Genomic DNA, 8,971 nt, shown 5'->3' on the forward strand with positions numbered 1-8,971 from the left:
TGACAATGAAGGCCTGATTCATTAAGAGAGCATTTTTGTGCGTATAATCCGCACAATTACTCTGCGCATCCCCAGAACCACAGAACGCAGCAACGTCCAATTCATCTTTGAGCGCAAAGGACACTTGCAACCGCCTACGATTTAAGGGAGGTGACGGGGCATACGCAGGTAGTCAATGTTCAATAAGCGCATGCTATTCTAGAGTGCCCGCGGCAGCGTTAGATTCAAGCTCTGAGCATCTCAAAGGTCCTTCTGTTTTAGCCGTATGTGTTGCTCCAGCTACAGGTCTAGTCTAATTGCCGATTTCTAGTGCGTACTAGAACAGGTGTATGCAAACAGGAGCAACTGTAAACATGCATTTTAAATACAGTAATCATTCATAACATCCTAATGTATTTCATGGTAAAAAAAAAAATAACCATTTTTTTATTTTTACTATTTTGTCACTAATGACTTGAACATAAATTGTATAGGTTTTTTCCTTTTCTGTGCGTTCTTTTGTGAGTTTATATTCCTCAGAGGTATTGGACATATCCTGTAGTATCCTGGCTAATAGAGCAGAGCAGATCTACACCCGTATTCATCGGCACATGTATCGTCACATCCGTTCCTTATTGAATTTGAATATGCGTATACCTGAATCACGTTCCTTTGTAAAAAAAAAACACACGTTGCGTTCAGCATGCGTGCCTTAATGCATCAGGCCGCAGTGTTTAATCGTGGCCATTCATACCTTTTTGGGGTTTTTTTGTTTTTTGTTTTTTTAAAGTAAACATTTGTTGGTTTTTTAAGCGCACCTTATAAACATGTATTCAGTATCCCAGAACATGTAAAATGATGCAGGCACAACAAACATTTTTTAAAAGAAAAACATACATACATTGATGAGCATTTTTCTTTTAAAGTCAATTGAAATTATGTACCGGTCTATCAGATGAGGTTTTCTAGCGTTTCAGAAGTGGAAGAGTCCTTATTCTATTTAAACTCTATTTTTATGTAAATTGTCCTATCATCTTTTCCATTGTAGTAGTAGTAGTTACCAGCAGTGTTAATATGTGTATGCACTGTCCATGTAATACCCCAAGATGCCTAGTTTCTATGTGTAATTATTTTCATATGATATTTGTTTTTTTGTGTTGTACAGCTAACATGTCTTCTATTGTATTCATTATCTGTAAGCTGAATATTTTTATTTTTCAATTTAAAAAGAAAAATAAACTTGGAAATACACACAAGTGTAGTAACAAACATCAAAAGTATTATGAAAGTGATACCTGAAATGTACTGTAATATGCCGTGTGCACATATGTCCCCAAAATCTCGGCAATCGAGATAAAAGACCTGAATGTCTGGACAGCTGAAATATCTTAGGCGGAAAAGCCCCAGTGTGCGCAACACAGCTTCTACTTTGGAGCGTACTACAGATTATGTTGAGGAAGTGGTTGGGTTGACACCTCTGAGGTCTCCTCAAGTGAGAAATGACAGCAAAAAGGCCAAGTTAAGCAGGCAGGAGTATTTGCAGTATTTAATGTTGAGGGTGCCGTGTCATGGCAGGATGACATGATATAATGTTTGTACATTGACATTCTGTGTTATGTTGAAGTACTCATTTTGCCCGGTAAGTTGTTGTATGTTTACTTATTATGCCACATGCCGGTATGTCTTTGGTTTCCTGAGGGAGAGATAATGAAATGGACTCCCGCTAAGGCAAGTTGCCAGTGGATGGTCTGGGAATTTCTTGATCAACTGTGAACGTCAGGAGTTCAAAGTAGCACAACTTTGGTACATAGACATCTTCAGCCCCTTCCCCCGGATCTTTTAAAAGCCTACAACATATTGAGTTCTTTGCAGAACACAGTAGGCATGTTCTGTATCTTCCCTCTGACCCATTCTGCAGTTTCCCCTGGATAATGATAAGACTCACTCTGACCATATTCTCATAAGTCTTCATCCTGTTCTACATGCTGGAGTAGCCCTTGGATCTTGCTTTACAGAAAACAGGGATGTGATCTGTAGGATCACATATAAAATCCTTCATGTGTTCTACATTCTTAGCAGAAGACATGATGAAATTTCTAAAAATAGATAAAACATACTGTAATATTTCCATCCACAGAACACTCATATATAAACAAAGTCAGACGTAATAAAGTACTCACCTTGCTATAATAGAGATTAAATGAGGTAAAGAATTTGTAAAATCCATTCAGATTCTAAAACTGCAATCAAAAGTCTCAATGTTTAGCAAAAACAACCACTGCGGACTAACGCTAATGGCCAATAAACATTCACCCACTAAGCAGCTAGAACTGGTATGATTGGTATATACCAATTGTTAACGCCCACTTATGCATGATAATATTCTACGTTAAACAGAGAGGATCCAGAGTGTCACCAGCGGTACATGACAAGATGGAGGAGTACAAGAGGAAGGTGAAGAAGGGGTGCCATTGGGAAATGTCAAAAGCAGTGAATCAGAGGGAGATGGAGATGATGGTCAAAGTTCTGGACCAACACAGCTATGATTGCTTTAAACAAAATTACAGAAAAATGAATTATGGAAAGGAAATAATGCATAGATTTTTCAAGATGTTAAGAGATAAACTGTGAATAAAAAGAAGTAAGTTCCATATATAGGAGCGATGGTCAGACTTGAAGAACAGGCAACAAGGGAAGTTAATGAAAATACAAGCAAATATTAAACAAAGTCAGTATTAATACTTGGGAAAAACTTGTTAACGATGTTAGTAAGGAAGGTAAATTATGATTAATACTAAACAGTGTCCTATTTGTAGCAAGAAAAATATGTGATTAACTATCTACATCAGCACAGAAAAAGAAAAGTGAAGAAGTCAAAGCCAATGTGGAAATAAAAGAGGAAATCACAGACATAAGCAATGTTGAAATAACAGACGAACCTAAAGGTTAAAAAACGATATAATATGTAATGTATACCCTATGCCTATATGTGAATATATAACATGTATATTTTATTACAGTTGGTATGGACAATAAGGACAGCATAACTGAACAAACCCACCAGGGACATCAGCACAAAATAATTTCAAGCAGTGTGGAAGGTGAGCAAATGGTACCTGTCTAGTTGAATGTTAAAAAAATATGTTTAATCGTTTAAATTAACTAAATTTTTATTTCATTCTTCAAATAGATATCATTGTCATTTCAGACAAAAGTTCGGAAGGAAAAAGGAGTGGTCAAGCATCAATAGTTCTTCCGTTGATGCAACAGGTGTGGCCGAAAATATGTCAAAGCTGCAAGAATATCTAAACACATTGAAGGGAACGTTAGTGATGTGAACCAAAAATTTGTTAAACTTGAAAAAATTATTTTGATTTCTATCACATGTATGAGAAAATACTGCTGGAAGACTCTAGGGAGCTCAAAATGTAAATTTTCAATGTAGTTCAATCATAGTGAAATAATATTTAGCATTCTATCACAGTAAAATTATCTATAGCATTCAATAATCGTCAAATCATATATACCATTCAGTTATAGTGATGGCATATAGCAAGTTTGACCAACCTGTGGCTTTTCAGCTGTTGTGAAACTACAAGACCCAGCATACCTTGCCAGCTGTCGGCTGTCTGTCTTCTGGCAAAGCATGCTGGGGCTTGTAGTTTCACAACACCTGGAGAGCCACTGGTTGGCCATGTCTGAAATATAGCATTCAATCATATTGAAATCACATTTAGCAGTGGATCCCAAACTTTCTCAATTCGAAGCACACAAATATATATATATATGTATGTGTGTGTATATATGTGTGTATATATATATATATATATATATATATATATATATATATATATGTGTGTGTGTATATATGTGTGTATATATATATATATATATATATATGTGTGTGTGTGTATATATATATATATATATATATATATATATATATATAAAACATAATATAATATACACACACACACACACATTTTGGGCCACATGGCTGCTCCACATATTAACAGATGTGGCCGCTTCACCCATTTATAGAATATTGTACTACTGCAGGGACATTGCCTAATATTGATTTCACTAGGCGACCGTAGATAGGAAGCCTCTGCGTTCCAGGGTGGAGCACATTCTACTTTCGGCACTGCAAACACACACAACTGTGTTTCGCTTCCATAAAACACCTCAGACCCCACGTGTGAGCTGGGTTGGGTACGGTTCAGCGATTACCACTATTCCGACAACTGGGATTCCTACATAAAAATTCTGATGGCAGAAGAAGACGAATGAAATAGAAGCAGACTTACCTGAAAGACGACGAGGGAGATGTCCGTTGGCAGCGCAGGCTGACGGGCGGCGATTCCGACTGGAGACCTGTCGTGCAGTGTGACGTGGGCGCAACTTACTTCAATTGTAATTTAAAGCGGCAACGTCCGGACCCCGCAGGCTAAGTGTTCAAGCAGTTATAAAACACTATACCAACTAAATCAGCATATGCATAAACTGTGTGGAGTCGTATTAATTTATTCATGGCCCTTTGAAAGTTGACAGATGCCCCATGCAACCCAAATGACAGGGCTTCATATTGGACGAGACCATCAGGAGTAGAAAATGGGGTCTTCGGCTTGGCTGAGGAAGTCAAGTTAATTAGTCAATACCCCTTTGTTAGATCAAGAGTAGTCAGATAGTTACTACCAGCTATATTTTATAACAGTTTGTCCACACGTGGCATCAGATAGGCATCGAACTGGAACACGCTGTTTAGGCGCAAAACCTAATACCCCCAGTGGGCTTCGGGACAAGACAATGGGCTGTTCCACTCACTAGTGGATTCCTCAATCACGTTTTGCTGGACCATTTTCTCAATCTCCTTTCTCAAGTCAGCCCATCTTGCTTTGGGAATGCAGTATTGCTCTTGTTTTACTCCTGGCAGAATGATATTGTTGTGTTCAATTAAAGTAGTGCATCCAGGATTGGGAGTGAAGACATCCCTGTTCTGGCGTAACATTTCCTAACAGGTGAATGTAGCAAAACAGAGTAATGGGGAATAAACCGCACTTCCCTTTTGTATAATGTGTATGGTGCTGCCTCTTGTGGGAAACCCTTTTGTTGGAGGTGGGTCCCTTCCCCCTATGGTACAGATATATTTAAATGTGGATTTTGGTCTAAACACATTTCTCTGATTTAGTCATTTTGGTTTATCATTACCGAATTTATTTTCACACCCATCATCATCATCATCACCATTTATTTATATAGCGCCACTGATTCTGCAGTGCTGTACAGAGAACTCACTCACATCAGTCCCTAACCCCATTGGAGCTTACAGTCTAAATTCCCTAACATATAGACACACAGACAGAGAGAGAGAGAGAGACTAGGGTCAATTTTGATAGCAGCCAATTAACCTACTAGTATGTGGAGTGTGGGAGGAAAACGGAGCACCCAGAGAAAACCCACGCAAACACGGGGAGAACATTCAAACTCCACACAGATAAGGCCATGGTCGGGAATTGAACTCATGACCCCAGTGTTGTGAGGCAGAAGTGCTAACCACTAAGCCACTTTGCTGCCCATAACCCCTACTCTGTGTATTTACGTATAAACCCTGATAAGGCTTGGATGCCAAACATCAAATATGGGATAAGAGTGTCCCAATCTTTTTTTCCCCTCTTTCACTGCTTTCCATAGCATGTGGCTGAAAGCGCTCCGCTAAGCCATCCGTTTGTGGATGGTACACAGAGGTGTGAAGAGCCATCACCCCTAACAACTGGCACATGTCCTTCATGAGCTTGGACATAAAAAAGGTGCGCTGGTCTGTATGAATTTCCTTGGGAATTCCCAAGTGTGTGAACATCAGTAGAAGCTCTATAGCTATGGGGCTGGACTTTATGTTCCGCAGGGAAACTGCCTCTGGGTATTTGGGTTACATAGTAGTCAAGCAACACTAGTATACATTGGTGACCATGAGCGGTTTTCTCCAGCGACCCCTCAATGTTCATAGCTATCCTTTCAAGAGGAACTTGTGCTATCGGTATTGGGATGAGAGGTGACCTGTACATGGGTTTGGAACAAGTTCTCTGACCAATGGGACATGACTGGCAATATCTTTTCACTGCCATGTGTACACCATCCAGTTAAAATCAAGCAGAACTCGTTCCCGTGTTTTGTCTCCCCTAGGTGTTCCCCACATACATGTGTATGTGCTGCTTTTAACACTAGGGGTACATGAAACTGAGGAATCATTATCTGTTCTACCTTTTTACCCTCTACAATACCAACTCTATACAGAAAATTATAGTTAACAGCAAAATATGGTATACCTTCTGTAGGCTGGTTGGCTTTTGCTACACCATTCACCTCAGTCAAATTTTTAAATGCCTGTTCTAAAGTTGTATCTTTAAGCTGGTCACAAGCAAAGTCCTGCAAAGGAAACACAATTGGTATTGCTGACCAGTCCACATTCCCACCAACAGGTGGGGAGGGCTCATCCCTGACGTTACCAGCCAACGCTGCTTTGGATTGTCCAGGCTTCCCCGCACAGTGATACTTTTGTGGAAGTCCTGCAAACCTAGATGCTATCCCCCAGGATAGCATCTAGGTTTGGCCATTCTGAAAGAATGAGGTCCATATGTTGTGGTTGCTTAGGCACATCCTTTAAGACCGTCGTTCTGACAGTTGTATCAGTTGCCAGCATATCCAGCTAGACTTGATCACCAAGGACCTCTTTAAACAGAGGGGGGTCTCAGCCCAGAATAAGCAGATATGACCGTTTAGGCGCTACGGCAGCCACCACCATAACTGTTTGTTTGTTTGTTTGTTTGTTTGTTTTTTTAAGTGTGACTGCTAGAAGTGTTCTCTTCATTTCCTCAATTGTCCCTTGTATGCATAGGACCTTCACCTTGGGCAACCAATTAGTTATGGTTTCAGGCAAGATAGAGCTGGAAAACAATGTAAGCTCACTCCCACAGTCAACCAAAGCTAGGACAAGGTTTTGGTTGATAAGCACAGTCACCTGGAATAAACAAGGACTTCCTGATGAGTGACTCATTGAATAACAGCTTGGGAAAGCAGGCCCAACATGTGCAACAGAACAGTCCATGGGTTCCAGTATTTTAAGACACTCGACCCTGAAGTAATCTTGCTCACCAATTCGAAGTACTTTGAATTAGACGCCATTGTAACGGCCCTCTTTCAGTTTTACCATTGGGCCCTGTAGCAAGGATTGTCAAACCTGGCCTTTGACATGGCATCGGCATGAATGCAGGTGCTTTTTTCATTTGTTGTACAGCACAATACCTCTCTACCACTGTGTCAAGTTTGTCATAAAACTGTAGGTTCGATTGCAGACACCCATCTTTGCAAACCTCGGTCCTGCCCACGGATGCATTGATCTATCGCCAAAACTTTAAAAGTGGGAGGCACATATAGACACCTTGTTTGTTTCACTTCAAATCCATTGTGGTGGTGTATAGAGCCCAAAATATGAGAATTGTGTCGATGCCCCAATATTTATGGACTTGACTGTGTGTGTGTATATGTATATATATATATATATATATATATAAAAAAGCCTGTAGCACAGCCAAAATAAAAGTACATACTGATAGATAAAACAGAATTTAAGAAATGGACACGTTAGTAAATAAATGAGACTTTATTGAGAATATTATATCTGTACATGTGTTTGCTATTCATATTGTATACACTTACATACAGGAACAAATAGATGACATATAGAGCATGTAAAGAACATTTATTATAGATTCGCTATGAAATGATCACTGTATCTCCATGTGCTTATGTTGTACTTTTACACAACAGAGTATGTAGGAGACAACATCATAGATTTATATATGCACGCCGACAAAGGCGTCGCTGTTGGAGGAGCTGTCTGCAGTATTTTTGGTTAGACGGCCGTGGGTGCGTACACATTTCTAGATTTGCACCACATTATGCCATCGTTGATCGTGATTTTTAAGAAGTTCAGAAAATCAAATGATGTGTTATGCTTTGGTACAATTAAAACATAATCGTAGGAACGTACACATTTTTGCAATAGTACTATTTTAACTTCTGTTTCTACACTGAACGGGTTAAAATGAACAGGCTTCAAGATGTATATTTTGAATGTTTTGACTAAAAGCTATATAAACATCATGAAATCCATGAGCCAACATGCCTCATTGTGTAGGTTGGATTAAACACTGCAACTCCAGAGGGGAATTGCTGTCTCCATGTCAGTAAAGGCTCAATTCAATTTAAAATCATGGGACGTTATTTTAAATTATATACCAGTCTAATGGGATTTATAATTTCTTCATTGAAAATATGTTTTTATCAGTTAATTAAGATTTACTAGACAAACCAGGCAGTAACCGCCTTAAATTAAACTGAAATGTAGTGACTAAATTACTTTATTAACAGAATTCAATAGCTTTTTTATACACTATATAAGATGTAGAAAATTTAACGGAATATAATGAATAAATAACTATATTATCAATCACTATATTTAAGAAACAAGCATTTTTACACACTACAATATATGTATTACTTCTTCCATCAAAGTTACATTAATGGTCATGGTCCCCGCAAGACGCGCTGATATGTGTGGGCAGCACAGTGGCCTAGTGGTTAGCACTTCTGCCTCACAGCACTGGGGGTCATGCTGGGGTCATGAGTTTGATTCCCGACCATTGCCTTATCTGTGTGGAGTTTGTATGTTCTCCCTGTGTTTGCAGGGCCATCTTAACAACATTATGGGCCCCCGGGCAAAGCAGTGCACCAGGGCCCCTAGATATAGATATATAGATGTATACAGATACAGATATAGATATATAGAGATAGAGATAGATAGATGTACTTGCTCAGTGACCCTTGAAGGTTTTTTTTGCAGGTTTTTTTCTTTTGCAGGATTATTTATTCTCATTAAGAGCCGTGCCTATGGGGCCCTCTTGCCCGTGGGGCCCCTGGGCAGCTGCCCATCGTG

Source organism: Mixophyes fleayi, chromosome 12 (genome assembly GCF_038048845.1).
Source record: "Mixophyes fleayi isolate aMixFle1 chromosome 12, aMixFle1.hap1, whole genome shotgun sequence".
Lineage (NCBI taxonomy): Eukaryota > Metazoa > Chordata > Amphibia > Anura > Limnodynastidae > Mixophyes > Mixophyes fleayi.